Source organism: Sus scrofa, chromosome 6, assembly GCF_000003025.6.
Source record: "Sus scrofa isolate TJ Tabasco breed Duroc chromosome 6, Sscrofa11.1, whole genome shotgun sequence".
Classification (NCBI taxonomy): Eukaryota; Metazoa; Chordata; class Mammalia; order Artiodactyla; family Suidae; genus Sus; species Sus scrofa.
In genome coordinates this window covers 164,738,926-164,757,630 of record NC_010448.4, presented here as the reverse complement: position 1 = coordinate 164,757,630, position 18,705 = coordinate 164,738,926, and the positions used below count along the sequence as shown (strand labels likewise).

At 49.3% G+C, this 18,705-nt stretch overlaps 1 long non-coding RNA gene across 1 annotated transcript; it reads right to left on the bottom strand.

Annotated features, from left to right (window-relative positions):
- LOC106510728 lies at window positions 1,681-11,827 on the bottom strand. Its single transcript, XR_001309447.2, has 3 exons — window positions 11,775-11,827; window positions 3,618-3,823; window positions 1,681-3,518 (listed from the first exon to the last, which is right to left on the bottom strand). It is a non-coding gene; the product is annotated as an uncharacterized LOC106510728 (long non-coding RNA).

The following is an 18,705-nucleotide window of genomic DNA, read 5'->3' as shown; positions in this document are numbered from 1 at the left end:
TTTTGAAAGTACAGGCCAGTTGTTTTGCAAAAACGCCCTTCAATTTAGATTCAAAATCGCTGTGAGGAGTTCCCTGGTGGCCTAGTGGTTAAGGGTCCCACAGTTATCACTGCTGATCTTTGGCCTGGGGACTTTTGCATGATGAGGGCACAGCCAAAATAAAAATGGTTGTGCAAATATGCACTCCCACCAGCAATTGCTGTACGATTATTTCCTCAAGATTAGTTTAGATATTTTTGGCAGGAATACTGTATCAGCTGAGATGTCTGTCTCAGTGTATCACATCCGAGAGTATACAGTGTCATTTGTGGAACTGTTGGTGACTTTGGATTTGATCATTTGGCTGAGGATGTATGTTTCAGCAATGTGTTATAATTATTTACATACATATTTTGCACAACTTTTAGTTACAATTATGCCTAAGTACTTATAATTCTATTGTTATTAGAGATGGAATGGTTTTAAATATTATGTTTCATATCGCAATTGTTGTTTGCCGGTGTGTAGAAACGCAGTGACCTTTGTATATTGCCCTTAATGTTCAATAATTGCACTCCCAATAATTTAATAATTTGTTTGTGGATTTTTGGTTTTGTTTCATTTTATGTGGACAATCGTATTATCTATACCTAATGACAGTTTTATTTCTCCCTTTCCAATCATTTATGCCTGAATGTCTTTTTACTTATTGGGACTGAAGTTTCTCCTTTGTGCTTTCTCAGGCTCTATGCCTCTTTGTCATACCCTTTTTTTTCTTCTGATGCTAAATTCTAGGGAAGAACCAAGAATCTGCCAGTTTGTCCCTACCTAACTGAACCTCTCTGTCCCTGTGATTCTTTGTCGATATCCATGTCCTCAGAAATTTCTATAGGTTGTGGGAACCTATGGTGACCTAAGAAGATCAGTGAGGTGAGGTCAAAGCAAAACTTTGGAGGTGAGACTAAGTCCCGCAGGCATTGGTCCAGGAATTCCAGCGAGAGGGTATTACAAAATGTAACAAGTTCTTGAGACCCTTTCCTGAATGCAAGGTGGGTTTATACTCAGAGACGGCGGTGGCTTTAGCTGATTGACTCTGTTGACCGCCTACCATATTTCCTTGTTCACTGCTTTGGGGGAGAGGGGCGTGAGGAGCAGAGGAAGGATTGTGCCAACAGATGCAGAGACCTGCAGGTCATCCTGGACTTGGCTTTATCCTCTGCTGTTTCAGAGCCTGGGTCCTTGGAACAGGCTGATCTAACAGCAGGTTCTTTCCTTGACTCTTCCAGGCACACACAGTTCCTATTCCACCCTGTCAATAAATGCCTGAAGCCGAATTTGCCCCTTTTGGCCAGTAGAGGGAAGCACTGAAACAGAATTTTTGAGAGCCTGGGACTGGTTCGGGTTCAGCCTCACTGTGCACGTTCAGAGACTAAACCAATAACAAGGACTGCCATTTACCGAACACCTACTATGTGCCTACTCTCTTCCCACTAGATTGGATCTCCCCAAGGGCAGGGCCACTTCTTCTTTTTTGCTTTTTAGGGCTGCACTCGAGGCATATGGAGGTTCCCAGGCTTGGGGTTAGATCGGAACTGCAGCTGCCAGCCTAAGCCACGGCCACAGCTATGCCAGATCTGAGCAGCATCTTCGACTTGCACCGCAGTGCCTGGCAATGCCGGATCCTTTACCCACTGAGCAAGGCCAGGGATGGAACCTGAGTCCTCACGGATGCTAGTCAGATTCGTTTCGGCTGAGCCACGACAGGAACTCCAGGGCCAGCTTCTTACAATCTTCCTGGGGTCCCCAGTGCACAGAATGATGGAGAAGGGACACCAGAAAGTGCTTGATGATTAATATTTTAGGGAAGCTCAGAGCATGTCTGTCCACAGACCTTATTCAGATGTAATCTCTTTCCCCAAAAGTCACAACAACTCTGTGAATAAAGGCAGGGATCATCATTCCATTTTATAGTCAGGGAAACAGGCTCAGAGAAGTGCAGTGATGCATCCAGCTTCATGCTGCTGCTAAGTGGCTGGCGGGCTATTTGCTGCTTCACATCTGCTGCCTCTGGAGGGGTCTACATCTGGAGAGATGCTGCTGTTCTCCCAGTGGGGAACCCTTGATGTAGGAGGATTCTGACTCTGCATGAGAAGACGGGGAGCTCTGTCTGGTTTTAGCACCCCGTGATTCTCTCCCCAGTGGAATCTGCCCCTTTTGGCCAGTAGAGGGAAGCACTGAAACACAGAAATTTTTAGAGCCTGGGACTGGTTTGGGTTCAACCTCACTGTACATGTTCAGAGACTAAATCAATAACAAGGACTGCCATTTACCCAACACCTATCTGTGCCACAGTTATTCTTACATATATTATTTCTAAACTTTAAAACAACTCTGTATGGAAGGGATGCCCATCTTCATTTTCCTGATGGAGGAACTGGCTCAGAAATTGTCGCTTGCCTGTGGCCGTGGAGGGGGTGACCAGAATACCTGGGATATTAACTAGGTCTGCTGGTTCCTCGCTTAGCAGGCCCAGGACAGACATCTGCTGAACAAACTTACTGAGTGAAGTCAAGGCAGGGCCCTCCTCCCTCCCAGACACCCTACCCCTTGCCATCCCACTTCTTGGAGTCAACACCACACAGAGCTGAGTGCAAATCTGTCTTTCTTTTCTTTCTGAAACAGTCTCCGGTACTTCTTTTCCATCCAAATCTGGGACGGAAAACAGAAGCTTGGGGCTAGAGTCTGGAACATTGGACGGGATGGATCTCTGGCTTTGCTGATTGTCCTGTCCTGTCCTAGCTCCTGTTAGAGTCACATCCAGCTGATCCTCGATGGCCACTGCCCTAGCGTGAGCCTCCACCATCTCTTTTCAGCCCTCCTCACCGCTCTCCCACCTTCCAGGCCCTTCCACCTCCCCTCACTAATGTCTATATTAGAACTGGAGTGGCCTTGCTGGCAATGCCTCAGTCCCTTCCAACCTTTCAGCACCTCCTTGGTCTGCAGGGTAAAGCTCCCCCTCCTCAGCCTGGCCTGCAAAGCTGGGTAGGATCTGGGTCTGACCTGCCTCTCCAGCCTCGTCCTTCAGTCTTCTGCCTCCTCATGCCCTGTGCCCTGGATTTACCCAACAACAAGCTGGCAGGCTGCTTGTAGCCTCTGGGGTCTTGGCCATGTGCAGCATTTCCTTTGCTGGAGAATGCTTGTGTATTTTCCAGGCTCTGTTCCAGCGACTTCTCTTTCCACTCCAGCTGGAACAAATTCTTCTTTCACCCGCTTCCCCTTGGCTCTAGGACTGAAAACACTTGTCGATCCTAATCTGTTCTCTGTCTTTCTCTTCCACTCACCTGTGAGCTCCTGGTAGTCAGGGAGCATGTCTGAAATAGTTGTGTGTCCCCAGCCCTCAGCACGGGGCCCAGCACATAGTAGGGGTTTAGGGGGTATCTATCTGTTGAAGGCGCAGACTTGGCCTCAGATGACTTCACTGCTCAGGCCTGTGGCTTCAGACTCCTGCTGCTCCATTCTCCTCCAAAGTTATGCAGAAACTGTGCAAAGTGGTATGAAGTCATTTATCAGGAAAGAGGGAGAGGGAGCAGGTGTGTTTGGGGTTGGGAGAGAGTGTAAGTGCAGAGAGTAAATAATACCTTGATGTTCCAGGTTGTTGATCTCGGTGAAGGGGCAAAGCACTGACTGAGCAGAATAATGCCTCCTCTTCAGCACTTTCCCCAGGGAAGTGGGTGAATAGTTTAATGTCAGGATACCCAGCATCTTCCTCGAGGGAAGTTCCTCAGAGGCACGTGGAGCTAGCAAGCTCCAGGCTTCTTTTCTTTTTTTCTTTTTAAGCCCGCACCTGCAGCATATGGAAGTTCCCAGGTTAGGGTTTGAATAGGAGCTACAGCTGTCAGCCTACGTGACTGCCACAGCAATGCGGGATCCATGCCACATCTTCCACCTACGCTGCAGCTTGCGGCAATACTGGATCCTTAATCCACTGAGCAAGGCCAGGGAGCACACCTGCATCCTCATGGATACTAGTCCAGTTCTTAACCCTCTGAGCCACAATGGGAACTCCCAGGACTCTCTTTCTTTCTTTCTTTCTTTCTTTCTTTCTTTCTTTCTTTCTTTCTTTCTTTCTTTCTTTCTTTCTTTCTGTCTGTCTTTTTTAGGGCCACACCTGTGGCATAATGGAGGATCCCAGTCTAGCGGTTGAACCGGCGCTGTAACTGCCGGCCTGCGCCACAGCCAGAGCCACAGCAACGCAGGATCCCAGCCACGTCTGCGACCTACACCACAGCTCACGCGCAATGCTAGATCCTTAACCCCCTGAGCAAGGCCCGGGATCGAACCTGCAACCTCATGGGTTACTAGTCGGGTTCGTTAACCACTGAGCCACAGTGGGAACTCCGTTCTTTTCTTCTGTCTTCTTTTAGCAGAACTCCATTCACATTTTCTGCCTTTGTCTTGTCCTCTCCCTCTTGCAGACATGGCTACAATACATATGGTCTGATTGTTTCACCACTAGACACAAACCATGTTGTGCAGGCGTTCATTTTTCAATCCATCTATGCTGATTTTAACTGCGGGTTTAGTCTGTGCGTTTTGATCCCTGGAGGAACCATTACCCACCTCTGCGTGCATCCGGCAGAGTCTTGGTCAGTCTCAAAGTCAATTCCAGGTACTCATTCCTAGGTCTGCAAGTTGCTCTACCTTCTCTTGTAGCAATGCTTGTCATGAGCACCAAGAATTTTACACAGTTGTCAAATTTCAAGCAAGCAAATTTCTATGATGGAAGCAGACACCCTGAACTGTTTCAATTGTTCTGGGTTACTCATTCGCCAACACAGTCCAAGGACCCAGGCAGAGGGTAGTGAGCTTACTGTTTACTGGAGTGTCAAACAGATAAACCGGAAGTACTGTCCTGGGTTTACCAACTTCACTAACTTTTGAGGTCATACTGACTGTTCTTTGCTACTCAAATAAATTACCTTGGATGCATTTCAACACATGGTGGGAAAATTTGCATGACCCTCACAATATTTTCAGAGATACTCAGGGGCTTATGTTTCTTTTGGTGATCACTTGGTCTTTGGGGTGCTCTTGTTTATTTATTTATTTATTTATTGTCTTTTTGTCTCTTCTAGGGCCGCACCTGTGGCATATGGAGGTTCCCAGGCTAGGGGTGGAATTGGAGCCATAGTCACCGGCTTACGCCACAGCCACAGCAACACGGGATCCGAGCCGTGTCTGCAGTCTACACCACAGCTCACGGCAACGCCAGATCCTTAACCCACTGAGCAAGGCCAGGCATCGAACCCGCAACTTCATGTCTCCTAGTCGAATTCGTTAACCACTGAGCCACGCACGACGGGAACTCCTCTTTGGGGTGCTCTTAAACATGTTTACAAATTCTTCCTATCTTTTTTTTTTTATGGCCATACCTGCAGCATATGGAAGTTCCCAGGCTAGGAGTTGAATAGGAGCTACTACTGCTGGCCTACAAGACAGCCACAGCAACTCGGGCTCCAAGCTGCATTTTCCACCTACACTGCAGCTGGTGGCAATGCCAGATCCTTAATCCACTGAGCGAAGTCAGGGAGCAAACCCATATCCTCATGGATACTAGTCGGATTCGTTTCAGCTGAGCCACGATGGGAACTCTCAAATTCTTCCTCTCAAGAAGTGGAGTCTAATTTCCTGCCCCCTGACTACGGGCCGGCCCCAGTGATCTGCTTCCCATACACAGAAAGAGGGGAAGGCAACGCTCTGTGATTCCCGAGGTGAGATTGTATAGCGTGAAGACCTTCCGTCAGGCTCTCTTTCAGATGCTTGCTTTTGGAACCTAGCCTCTATATTCTGAGGAAGCCCAGGCCATCCAGAGAGGCCATGGGCAGGTGTTCTGGCCAACAGCCTTAGCGGAGGGCCCAGGTGACATGTAAGGGGCCTGTGAGCAAGGAAGCCTTTGAGAGAATTCCAGCCCCAGCCAATGTCTGACTGGCAGTGCTATCTTCTTCCTTTACGGTTTGGGTCCACAACCATTGCGCCTCCTCCCTTGTCCCCCCAAAGCATCCCTCACGCAAGGCTAGTGTGTGCTGTGGGTGACAGTGAAGGTATGGGCCACAGAGGGGAGCTGGGGCAAAGATTAGGATGGATGAGAACTTGCATGTGACTCTTAGACTCCCTTTAGGGACAAGTCACAGGCCCTCCCTTCCACGGGGAATTTTTGCTGATCCTGTGTCTACTCTTGAGTCAAGGCTTTCTGCCACCCTCTCCACTCTCAATCCTCCTCTCCCTCCTTAACTGAGTGCATTCTCATTTGCCGAGGCAGAGCCATCCAACTGCTACAGTCTTGGTCTGTAAAGGTGGGGCTGGAAGAAATGAAAGGTTATTTCTCTACATTTAAACGCATTTTCTTTGCCAACACCCTTCCTACAGAGACTGTCCTGCCAGGTGTGTGACCAGTTCTAAGAGTCACCGTAGTACTGGCAAGGCGGAGGTGTGGGTGTCTGTTCTTGTGGAGTGTGCCATGAATGTACAAGGTTCTTTTTATTTATTTATTTATTTTGGTCTTTTTAGGGCCACGCCCGCAGCGATATGGAGGTCCCCAGGTGAGGGGCTGAGGTGGAGCTGTATCTGCGGGCCTGTGCCTCCGCCAGAGCTGTGTCTGCAAACTACGCCGCAGCTCACGGCAATGTCAGATCCTTTAGCCACGGAGCGAGGCCAGGGATCGAACCTGCATCCTCATGGTTGCTACTCAGATTCGTTTCTGCTCTGCCGTGATGGGAAATCCTGAATGCACAAGGTTCTATCTCACCCTGACTGTCAGTTTGCGGGGTGGCCATGGTGTCTTCCTTCACGTTCAACCACAAGGTCTTTCCAGGCTCAGCTCCTTCCCGGCCTGAACCCCACATGGGTGCACAGAACACTCATCTGCTGCCTGGCTGTGGGGCAGCTGAGACCCATCAGCCTAGAGTCACCATGCAGTCCTTTCCTCATATCTTTCCAGGGCCACCTGGGCTGTGCTGCTTTCCTGGGCTTGGCCAGGGAAGGGCGGGTGTTCCTTTTAGCTCTCTGAGTTCCCGTATAGTCAACACCACGGCTTTCTCAGGGACGCATCAGTCTCATCTCTTCCTCACCCCTGGCTCATTCTCTCTCGTCCTCTCCCCCAGTTCCGTCCCCGTCTTGGGAAGGTGGCACCAATGGATCGTGTACTCCTTTTGTGTGTGTGTGTGCTTTTTGGGGCCGCACCTGCAGCATGTGGAGGTTCCCAGCCTAGGGGTCCAATCAGAGCTACCGCTGCCAGCCACGGCCACAGCCACAGCAACACCAGATCCGAGCTGCATCTTTGACCTACACCGCAGCTCACCGCAACGCCGGATCCTTAACCCACTGAGCAAGGCCAGGGATTGAACCAGCAACCTTATGGTGCCTCGTTGGATTCATGTCCGCTGAGCCACAACGGGAACTCTTCCATCTATGTTACTGAGCTTATGCTCCAAATCTTTCAGGGTGTAGGCTTTTGAAGTTCAAACGTCTGGGTTTTTGCAACTTGGCTTTTGCATCCCGAATCAAAAATTTCACTGTGATTGCAAAGAATTGCAGGCTTTGCTGCCTGGATGGGCACTGGGAAGAGGATGGGAGAGCAGCACAGAGAGAGCCCAGAGCACCGGGAAGGAAACGTCTCACAGAGCGCTTCGCAGTCTCTTTGTCCACTCAGCTCACAGCTAACCTGTGGCTGGGGCACTTCATCAGAATTTACCTCTTACGGTCTTTCTCAAACCAAAAGAACATTTTCCCCCCCAAGAACAATTCTACCTTCTTCCTATGCCAACGGGCCCAGCCTGCACATGGCTTTTAAAAATAACATGTTTCTCCTTCCTGCTGTGGAATTATGAAAGTGTGTTATCAGAGCTACAGTGGAGCCCAGCACTGAGGACCTTGAGACAGAATAGTGAGAGATGAGTTACAAGGTGGGGCATGGAAGACTTCCTGGAGGAAGGGCCATTTGAGCTGGGAGAGCGTTCTAGTCAGAGGGGACAGCAGGAGCAGAGCTGCAGAGGTTGTCCTGGGCATGATGAACAGGAGATGAGGAGGAAACTGCAGGGTGCAGGTGGGGACTGGACATCAGAGTGAGCTGCAGGAAGCAGCCTGTGCCAGGCCTGGGTGGCAAAGTGTTTGGCTGCCATCCCAAGGGTAAGAGTTGTGATCCCATTAGCAGTTTCTAGACAGGGCAGTGCCATGATTCGAATAGTTTCTGCTCTGCTCCCTTTCCTGGTATTTCCTCATTCCACGATCCCTACTTAACGAGCCCAATGCCACTCTCTTCCTTGTATGGGAAGGGTTTCTGGCCTGGCTCAGTCCTGTACCCTACTTCCCTCTCCTCTACTGAACCCTGCCTCTCATGGCACATTCATCATGGTGACACTGAACTTGTAACTTGTGAATATCCTCTTTACTCCTCTCTCTCCAGGCTTTTGCTCTTGCTGCTCCGTCCCCCTGGAATACCCTTCCCATAGCCCTCTCTGTTTGGCTCCCTCTTACTCATCCTTTAGGTCTTGGCTCTGCAGCTGCTTCCCCAAATCATATCCACAAATATTTCTGATCTGTATCTCCCCTGCTGTCCCAAAGTGGGCCCCAACCTAACCTCTTGGCCCATAGACTGAGACCCCTGGCCCAGACCTGCTTAGGCAGGGTGGCTGAGTTCTTTCCTGGTGGTTTCTTTTGTCAAAGAGACCAGGGAGGTAGGATGGGCAGCTTTCCCAGGCCCTGGACCCTGTTTCTGACCTAAGGTTCAGGGTGTATAATGTTAGCAGGAAAATAATTAGGCGATTATTACAATGTCACTGGGCAAGTGACAATGTTGTCCCAGAGAGGAGAACCTTGCCTCATGCTGGGTTCTGTGGGCCTTGCTCTGGTTTCTGAGTCAGAAACCTGTGTCCTAAGCCAGCACCAGTACCGATTTGCTGTGCGACCCTGACCCTCTGTTTCTTCATCTGTAAAATGAAAGGGTCAGACTAGATGATTTGTCTCTAGGGTCTTCTTCTCAATAAATTTTCTTGACCATAAAAAAACCAAAAAGACAACCTACGGAATGGGAGAAAACAGTTGTAAACAATGCAACCAGCAAGTGCTTAATCTCCAAAATATACAAACAACTCACACAACTCAGCAGAAACAACAACAACAACAACAAACAACAACACAAACAACCCAACTGAAAAATGGGCAGAAGGCCTAAATAGACATTTCTGCAAAGAGGACATATGGATGGCCAACAGGCACATAGGAGAAAGTGCTCAACATCACTAATTATTAGAGAAATACAAATCAAAACTAGAGTGAGGTACCACCTCACACTGGCCAGAATTGCTATCGTGAATAAGTCCACAAAAAACAAATGCTGGAGAGGGTGTGGAATGCAAATTGGTCCAACTACTATGGAAAACAGTATGGAGGTTCCTCAGAAAACTAAATATAGTTCCAGCAAATCCATAGGATCTAGCAATTCCGCTCCTGGGCACATATCTGGACAAAACTTTCATTCAAAAAGATACCTGCATCCTTGTGTTCATTGCAGCACTATTCACAATAGCAAAGGCATGGAAACCATCTAAATGTCCATCGACAGATGAATGGAGTAAGAAGATGTGGTACATATACACAGTGGAATACTACTCAGCCATTAAAAATAACAAAATAACGCCATTTGCAGCAACATGGAGGCAACTAAAGAGTCTCACTCTAAGTGAAGTAAGTCAGAAAGAGAAAGACAAATACTATATGATATCACTTATATGTGGAATCTAAAATGTGGCACAAATGGGAGTTCCCCTTGTGGCTCAGCAGAAACGAATCTGACTAGCATCCATGAGGAGGCAGGTTCAATCCCTGGCCTTACTCAGTGGGCTACGGATCTGGCATTGCTGTCAGCTGTGGTGTAGGTCGCAGGCACCGCTTGGATCCTGTGTTGCTGTGGCTGTGGCGTAGGCTGGCAGCTACAGCTCTGATTCGACCACCCCTAGCCTGGGGACTTCCATATGCTGCAGGTGCAGCCCTAAAAAGACCGAAGGGAAAAAAAAAAAAGCATTCTACTGTAGATGTCTCTTTGGAAATTTTAAAGGGCCATTTAGTTATTAGATTGGATTTTTCTGAACATATCTGTAAAACAAACATCAGATCGTGTTATTACCTTTCTTAGCCCACTGAATAGCACAAGAAGGTTTACTCAGTGTTCTGTAATAACCTATATGGGAAAAGAGAATGGGTATTTGTATATGTATAGCTGATCCATTGCGTTGTAAACCTGAAGCTAATACAACATTGTAAATCAACACTATCCCAATACATTTTCTTTCTTTCTTTCTTTTTTTTTTTTTTTTTTTTTTGCTTTTTAGGGCCACATGTGGAAGTTCCCAGGCTAGGGGTCGAATTGGAGCTACAGCTGTCGGCCTCCGCCACAGCAACGCAGGATCCGAGCTGCGTCTATGACCTATGCCACAGCTGGCAGCAAACCTGGATCCTTAACCCACTGAGCGAGGCCAGAGATCAAACCTGCATCCTCATGATTGGTAGTCAGATTCGTTAACCACTTAGCCGCGAAGGGAACTCCTCCCAATAACATTTTAAAAAAATTTTCTCGAGTACCATGTGGGGTCAGCTGGTGATATGGGGATGAGGCAGACCCCATTCCTGCCCCCATAGAGCATGTAGTCCGAGGGGGGCAGATGCATCCAGCTGGTTCTAACAGTAGCAAAGTGGAAAGGAGGGGCTTTGCGGCCAGACGGACCTGGGCAATCCTGGCTGAGTCACCTTGAGCAAATGTCTTTACCTCCCTGAACCTCGGGGCTCCTTCAGTAAAATGCGGATGCTGCTGCTGCATGGAGAGGATGAAGGTTAAATGAAAAAAAAAAAAAAAAATCAACATGGCTCAAGAACTGGGTCCTCCAGGCATTATTTGAGATTGAAATTTTCAAGAGAGGCCTGTGGAGATGCTCAGGAGGGATGGCTGTGGCGGAGGCCGGCAGCTGTAGCTCCAACTTGACCCCTAGCCTGGGAACCTCCACATGCGGTCCTAAAAAGCAAAAAAAAAAAAAAAAAGAAAAAGAAAATGTATTGGGATAGAGTTGATTTACAATGTTGTATTAGCTTCAGATTTACAACGCAATGGATCAGTTATACATAAACATATATCTATTCTCTTTTCCCATATAGGTTATTACAGAACACTGAGTAAACCTCCTTGTGCTATTCTTTCTGCTTGCGGTGGAGGTAGGCTGGGGCCCTCTGGGCGCGTCCTTGGCACTCACCCTCCCCGGCACAGCAGGTCTTCACAGGCTCTGTCCACCCTGTCCCAGGCGAGGTCTGCCCTCGCTTAGCTGCTCCCTGCTTGCTGGGCCTCAGCTCATCTCTGTCTGGGTCCTTCCTCTGTGACGGTTCCAGAGCTTCTCTGGCTGGCCACTGTCTCTTACTCATCCCTCTTACTCAGGGCAGCCTCCCCTCTGTCCCCAAACCTGTCTCCTCCAGGCCTGAGAAGGATCCTTCTAGTTCCCCTCAGAACCCTGCCTTCACCCAGCTCATTCTCATGCTCCTTTGCCCCCTGGTTATCATCAATCCTGCCCCCTGCCATCCTTAAGTCTCCTGCCAGCTCAGGACCTGGATTGCCTCTTATTCCTCCCCTCTGTCCTGCAGTCTCAGCCTTGGTCTCTGCCAGCATCTTCCCTTCAGCATTAAAGAACACTCCAGGTTCCCCATCCTAAAAAGGAAGCAGGAGCTCCCTCTGTGGCTCACCGGGTTAAGGACCTTACCTTGTCTCTGTGAGGATGTAGGTTTGATCCCTGGCCTTGCTCAGTGGGTTGAGGAGCCTATGTTGCTGTGAGCGGTGGTGGAGGTCACAGATGCAGCTCAGATCTGTGTGGTTGTGGTGTAGACCGCAGCTGTCGCTCCAATTTGACCCCTAGCCTGGGACATTCCATATGCTGAGGGTGAGGCTGGAAAATGAAAAAGAAAAAGTTTAAGCCTTCTTCCATCCTCCCTGGCGTCCGCTCTTCATGGGCAGTGCTCAGATGGGTTTATTATTGTCTAGGTTCTGCCCCTCCCACTCACTCTGATCTGATTTCTGGGTCAGGATTCCTCTGACAAGGCTCTGACCAGGTCATCAGTGCCACTCTCCACCCCTGCCCAGCCCTGTGCCCCTTTGCTGCTCCATCCCCAGGACCTTTTTCTGAGCTTCACCCTTTCCCTAAACTAGCTCAGCTCCTGTCATCAGGGCTGAGGGGACAGGCAGTGTTTGCTGACCACAGAAAATGAAGCTTTTTCCCTGGACAGGGCTGGAGACAAAGGTCCTTAAATTGCCCTCTCAGAGGTTTTCGAAGCCATCCTGAGCCTTGGTACTGTTTAATTACCTGCCTGCGGGTAGGGACAGGACCCATAGGATGGTATTACGGTAACCTGAACCAGATAACTTGATCCCCTGCCAGACCTGCCCGTGCCCCAGGATTCCCTGGTTGTCTGCACTGGAGTCTGGGCTACCATCAGGCCTGCTTTGCTGAAGGGGAGCCCTGTCCCCTGAACTGGAGAGAAAGGGGGTTTTCAGGGCACTGACCCCACCAACTAAACCCCAGCCCTGCTTGCTTAATTGCAGAGAGATGGGGAGCTCATCATCTCATGGCACAGAGACACCTGTCCAGAGGGCTGGTTGTGTCATGGGACTGGTCTGGTAAGAGTTCTGTAACCAAAATTCCTGTTCTCTTGTCCTTTCCCTGTCTCCAGGCTGTGCTACATTTGAAGAGTTTTTGCCCCATTGGGTCTGATATCAAGCCCTGGTATGTTTGATGAATTCCTACAGTTGGCTCAGCCCTGCTCTTTGGCTCCGGAAAAACCCAAGGAATGTTCTGCTAAACTGCTGGAGCACTTTCTTTCTATGCATGTGCAAATCAAATCTCGGCATCTAATCTGCACAAGAACCCCGGCGGAATGCGTTGTACATTTTGGGAGATGGCAATACCCAGAGGACTTTTTTTTCTGCGTTTGCATAACAAGTACTTTGCTTTTCCTTAAGTTGCATTTCTAAGGGAGATTCTTGGCTTGCAGGGTAGGCTAAACCGCCCAAACTGCTTCTTGACTCTTAGGAGTTGTGTTTCATCAGTTCTGTAAACTCCTACATATTATTTCCTCAAATTCTTTCTCCTCCAGGCTCTCACTTTTTCACTCTCAAATTCTCATCAAGTGTAGTTTAGAGATCAAGGGCAAGACCTTCCCACCTCATTCCTCGTGTTTATTAACCAACATGAAGTGCTATTTTTATATCTTTGTGCTTTATTATAGAAAAGCTTCTTGTATTTCTCTTTCAGTTTAGAATTATCTTTTTGGCTTAATTTAATGTTATTAAAGTTATTGACTTAATTTTTGAGTCTTTTTCATTTCTTGACGTTTTATTTGGTTCCTTCTTCTTCTTCTTCTTTTTTTTTCTTTTTCTTGTCACTCAGGAAGAGACACTGAACAGGCAAGTCACACTATGCTGAGAGGAGAAACAAGGGCAAGGTGCCATGGACATAGAGAGAAGAGCTACAGCCAGTTTTGTGCAGAAGCTCATAGAAAGATTCCCCGCAAAGGGATGTTTAAGCTGAAAGATAATTAAGACTTGGCAAAGAGAGGGGAGGGAGGATTCCTGGCTGAGGGAAGAGCCTGCATGACCATCTGGAGGCCAGAGGGAGCAGAGTGCCCTGGGAGTGCCAAAGGATGGTTGGTGGCAGCTGTAGGGGAAAGGGGACACAGAGAGAGGATGAGGCTTGGTTGGGGGTGCGGGAGCTGGATTGGCAGTTCCATGAGGGCTGCATTCCAGACGTTGTCCTTTAGCCCAAGGGCAATGGGGAGCCATAGAAGAGTTCTCTCTGGTGTCGACTAAAAAAGTACACAACCAGGAAGTTGAGAGTTAAAGTTTTATTTGGGGTGAGTTTAGGACTTAAGCCTGGGAGACAGAATCTCAGGTAGCCCTGAGAAACCACTCTGAGGCAGTGAGGGAGGAGCTGGGATATAGAGGGGTTTTTGCAACAGAGGGCAGGGAGCAGGAACAAAAGAGGCCTGGGCTTCTTTGATAGGCACCGCTGCTCTCAGGGCCAGTATCCTGAGTCTTCACAGCCTGCAGAACTCACCAGGCTCTCATCCTTGGAGGTGACTGCATTTACAGGCCAGGCTGAACTATCAGCCAAGGAGGAAAAGGGGGAAGGAATATCAGGGTAGGATAAAGGTGAGGGGGAGGTGCTTGCAGCACACACATTTAATAAAAGTTTGTTGCTGGTCTCCTGAAGGCAACCACCAGTCACAAGGAGCAGACATCACCAGGAAGATTTTAGTGTTTTTCTAGATATGAGGAGATGCAAGAATTGGGCACATAAGGCCTGTTCTTCCAGCTTTCCCAGAGCACAGAGGGCCTCACCCCGGTCTCCACCTTGAGCTGCCCTCAGGGCTGTTGCGGGTTTGTAGCTGCAGTCACTTAGGTTTTACTCCATGGAAGAAGCTGATGGCAAGTGCCAGACTTCAGTTCACGCTGGAGAACCTTAATATTGGCTGCATCTCCGTCACATCAGGGCTACAGGATAGTGCTGGAGAAAAAGATAAAGCCAATGGGATGGCCAGCCGCTGTGGCCATCCCTACTGATGCCGGAAAGATAATACTGGAATCTGGGTTCTCACCCATGTGGAAGAATGAATTCTGTGAACACACAGGCAACAAGCAAGCAAAGTATTTATTAAAAAGATGTGGTCATGGGAGTTCCCATCGTGGCTCAGTGGTTAATGAATCCGACTAGGAACCATGAGCTTGCGGGTTTGATTCCCGGTCTGGCTCAGTGGGTTAAGGATCCGGTGTTACCGTGAGCTGTGGCGTAGGTTGCAGACTCGGCTTGGATCCTGCGTGGCTGTGGCCGTGGCGTAGGCTGGCGGCTGTAGCTCATCTTAGACCCCTAGCCTGGGAACCTCCACATGCCGCAGGAGTGGCGCTAGAAAAAGCAAAAAAAAAAAAAAAAAAAAAAAAAAAAGATGTGGTCTTCTCCCATTGGCCTTGTTCAATTACCCGTATCCGTCCTTGTCCAATAGAGTCCCAGGGGTGGGAATGGCCTATAAGTCTCATAGTTTCTTTGTCCCGTAAACGGAGTCACAGGGGATGAGGGATTCATGTTCCTCTGGGCAACAAGGCCTGTGGGGATGTCCCTCTCTGGAGCCCTTCAGCTGCAAATGTTCATCAATGGCCACATGGAAGACTGCTTCCAAGCCCTTGCTCCTCCACTGACGACCTGAGTTAAAATTCTGCCTCACTACCAGACTCTGCCGTGACTCAGCCTGCTGTCGGCCTACGGAGTCGGCCCTGGGAATCCTTGCTGGCTCAGACCGCGTCCTCACCTCTCCACAGTCTTGGCCTCCCCATTGCTTTGTTGAAGCTGGAGGCTTGCTTTTCCTCTTTGGCTCCAGGTTGTACCCTCTGGGCAGACTAGAGAATTAGAGAAGGACCAGGAGATGGACCTCGGACCCTTGCCAAAATGGTAGTGGTACTGCTTTCTTTAGGTTCAACCCCCACTTTGTCTTTTTAGGGCCACACCACGGCATATGGAAGTTCCCGGGCTAGGGGTAGAATCGTGCCAGCCTATGCCATGGTCACAGTGATGCAGGATCTGAGCCTCGTCTGCAACCTATACGTCAGCTCTCGGCAAAGCCGGATGCTTAATCCACTGAGTGAGGCCGGAGATCAAACCTGTTTCCTAATGGATGTTGGTCAGGTTCATTTTCACTGAGCCATGATGGGAACTCCCTATAGTCCCTCTTGATATTCCAGTGAAATGGCTGGATTTCCCATCTCCCTAGTCTCTGAGAAGGCTCCTTGCTCCTCCCTTGCCTTTCTGCTACTGTGACCATCTCAGGAAATTCCCGGGAGCTTGCTGGGGTCAAAGACTACTTCTGATTATCTGGAGCTGGAGCTGACGGGGATGGAGTAGGCACACGTAGTTATCAAAGTCCCAATAAAGGACCGCAGATGTTGGGAGGTTGCTGTGAATAAATAAACTGCTCAAAAAAGCCATCAGGGGGTTCCCCTCGTGGCTCCGTGGTTAACGAATCTGACTAGGAACCTTGAGGTTGCAGGTTCGATCCCTGGCCTTGCTCAGTGGGTTAAGGATCCGGAGTTGCTGTGAGCTGTGGTGTAGGTTGCAGACGCGCTCGGATCCCGTGTTGGATCCCGTGTTGCTGTGGCTGTGGTACAGGCCGGTGGCTACAGCTCTGATTGGACCCCTAGTCTGGGAACCTCCATATGCTGTGGGAGCAGCCCTAGGAAAGGCAAAAAGACTGAAAAAAAGAAAAAAAGAAAAAAAAGCCATCAGCACAAGGCAGGCTTGCTCAACTAGTGGAAGTGCAAGAATTGCCTCAGGTAGTTGGGTGGGAATGGGATGAGGCCTGCATTCTGGTTCAGACCAAGGGCAAGAGTTTGAGGACGGCCCTGCTGCTGATTTGAATACATGCCTTACCAGACTCCAAGGAGGAGCTGCTACTTCCAGAAAGGAAGAGGCGGGCTTTTCCAATCACCACTCCCCTTGGAGGATAAAACTGTAGCCACCTGGATCTTCCGGGGAGAGCTTCCTTGCCCGCCCGCTTGCATCTCTCACAACCTTCCTGTTTTAATAAATCTATTTCTTGCCCATCACTTTGCCTCTCGCCGAATTCCTTCTGCGCAGAGAACTGAAGAACCCGAACCTCAGTGAGTTCAGACACAGGGTGAGTGATTCTAATTTAAAACCATGGGTTCAAGTCCCAATGGGTTTGGGCTGGGTTCGAGTCCTGGCACCAGGGTTCAAGTCTCAATCTATGTTCTGGTTAGGTTCAGGCTGTTAATAGTGTCAGTTTCAGAGCCAGGAGGACACCATAACTACCACCAGAAGCTCTAGAGACCAGCCCCTTTTGGCCACTGCCATGGCTGCTGCGTGGTGCCAGGAGAGAGGTTGTCTTCTTTTGTTGGTTACCATCCACCCAAAAGCAAATACAAGACTACTGAGCTTAAATGTTCTGAGCACTCAATGTGGGAGGCGCGGGCTTTATATGTATCATTTCATCTAGTCCTTCAAACAACCTTCGGCGGTGGATCCTATTATAACTACTGTTTTACAGACTAGCAAATTGAGATTCAGAGAGGTTAAGAAAATTACCCAGGGTTGGACATGCATCTCAGGCCAGTCAGAAACCCAAGCTGGTGCTCTTATGAAGCCCCTGGCTATCCCAGGCAGCTAGTGTGTCTGATGAGGAGGTGGGGAGTGAGGCCGGCGAGGCTCAATGGGGCTGTGTCCTAAATGCCTAGGTAAGGGTTTGGCCTCTTCCTGATGGCCCCACCCAGAGCTCGGAAGGTAGAAACTATTAGAAACCCGTGTGCCTGGGAGATACCAGCTGGGATAGAGGTGGCCAGGGCCTGAGGGAAGGACTGTAATTTTCCAGCCTTCTGGGGAAATACGTCTTTCTGCCTGGGTTCCTCCAGAGGGGAACAGAAGTCCTGTTTGTCTGAAGTTACACTGCCCGCAGGTCTAGCTGTGCCCTAGGGGGAGTGGGTCAGAAAAAGTGCTGAGTCACCATCTCTGTTGGAAAAGGAATGGGAAAAGGAGGAAAGAAGAGAAGGAAGGGTGAGAGAAAAAGACAATGCCAGATGGAGATTTTTCCTGATGTGCCAAGCACACAACTCCCCCCTATGGGTTCTGAAGCAATTGAGAAATACCCATATCTCTTTACTTGGTACCTGGGCAACGGAATTTACAAAGGGTTGCCCAGCTACATAGCTTCCTGGGCCTGGGCTGGTAGAACTGACCATTGACGCAGGGTCCACTGCAATAATCAAGGCAATCAGACGGGATGAGACCTATATTTAGCATCAACATGTAGGCCCCACCCCTTGCCCTCTGACCCCTGTCACCCCAGGCTACCACATAACCACTTGATCACAAAACCATGAGTCACCTAGACCTAGGTCTCAGTTTGGGTTTCTCCAAAATACTGAGCAGATAGTTTCATTTACTCACTAGCTCCAGTTCCTCAGTGGTTATGTTAGGGCCCAGGGAAGGCCACCCCTGAATATGCCTCAGTGGCATATTGATTATTATTTTTTGTCTTTAAAAATTTTTTTTTTTTGCTTTTGAGGGGTGCACCCGTGGCATGCGGAGGTTTCCCCGACTGGGGGTCGATTAGGAGCTGTAGCCACCGGTCCACACCACAGCCACAGCCATGCCAGATCCAAGCTGCATCTTCGACCTACACCACAGCTCACGGCAACGCCAGATCCTTAACCCACTGAATGAGGCCTGGGACTGAACCTGAGTCCTCGTGGATTCTAGTAGGGTTCGTTAACCACTGAGCCACGAGGGGAACTCCAAGACAAGCGCTCTTGATCAAACCACTACTGCAAGGGAAAAGGCAAACAACTCCAAGAAGAGGTGTAGACCAAGTCAGAAGGCTGGCTCTCTGTCTCGGGTGGGGAGGAGAAGAGCTACGAGAAAGCATTTGCGATAAAGGCAGAGGCTCACGGTCTCCGTCTCCTTCACACACATTCTGCTGGGTTGGGCCTTATCGCCAAGCTTTCCTTTGCCGTGGACACTTCCTGCTGGGCCTTTGAGGGCAGAGCAGGTGGGCACTCCAAGGAGGCACCTTCGGTCTTCCTCAAGTCACACGGCCCAGGTAGGCCCAGGAGCAGTGGTAGAATCAGGACCTGAAAAT